The 1,019-nt window shown below is 46.6% G+C and overlaps 1 pseudogene; it reads right to left on the bottom strand.

Annotated features, from left to right (window-relative positions):
• Positions 1-534: 534 nt before the first annotated feature.
• Positions 535-789, bottom strand: LOC138375056 (NADH dehydrogenase [ubiquinone] 1 alpha subcomplex subunit 3 pseudogene; annotated as a pseudogene).
• Between the last annotated feature and the right edge of the window lie 230 nt (positions 790-1,019).

Below are 1,019 nucleotides of genomic sequence, written 5' to 3' on the forward strand. Positions count from 1 at the left end.
TAAATGAGGAAGAGAGGACGATAATGAGTCTCACTCCGTGGAGGTGAATGAAGCCTGCTGGCCTTCCTTGGTGGTCACCCCAACTTACCCTGTCCCTCAAGAATATGGGGGTACATAGCTAGAGTGCTGATGTCACATCCAACTAAGGAGAAGTGGGAGGAACTCCCTGAAAAAAAGCTACCTAATGACTATGTCATTTTTATTACCTAGGAAAATCTAAACAAGTGCACAAATCAGCATTTTACTATGTGATTTGAACATGAAATTTCATCATTCTATTGCATGTGTATGGTGATCTTGGTGCCTGGCATTTGTTAAAATGGATGTAAAAGGTGCCATTTTGATTGGCTTGATTCTGAGAAAAATACATCAGAATGGGTCATGCATAATAATTCTCTACAAAAATAATAACTACAGGATCCTCATGAGATATGTGGCAGAGATGGATGAATGTTTTTGGGTTTTTTTTCAGATTTTCACATTTTTATTGGGGGTCATAGGGAGGAGGAACCCCCTCCCTATAGATGGAGGTGCTCACAGTTTCTTCAGCCACTCCAAGCTTGGGCCCTGGGGGTCTTGGGGGTGGCTGGGCATGTCAGGCATGTTCCCATCACCTTGAACGGGCACTGGATAGTTGTAGCGCTTGGCCTTGTTGATCATGATGGAGTATTTGGTGTAGGGGCTGAGCGGGGGCAGAATTATCACAAGGCCCTCAGTGGTGAAGGACATGACCAGCACTGGCTCATTGTCCCAAGCATTCTTGAGGAAGGTGGTGAGTCTTGAGGCCATCTCAAGTGGTGGCGGTGAGGACCGGGATGGATGAATGAACAGAAGCAGGAATGGGTGGGTGATAGATGAACTGATCTACGGGTAAGTGGGCAAATGAATAAACGCATGGATGGCTGGACAGATGCTCAAACAGACAAGGCCAGGGGCATGGTAGGTGATTGGCTGTGCCAGGCTCCAAGGCCCTGAGGCTACCACAGCACTGACCTCAAGACTTCAAAGGTGTTTGTTTA

This window comes from Eulemur rufifrons, chromosome 2 (assembly GCF_041146395.1).
Source record: "Eulemur rufifrons isolate Redbay chromosome 2, OSU_ERuf_1, whole genome shotgun sequence".
In the NCBI taxonomy this organism is placed as follows: domain Eukaryota; kingdom Metazoa; phylum Chordata; class Mammalia; order Primates; family Lemuridae; genus Eulemur; species Eulemur rufifrons.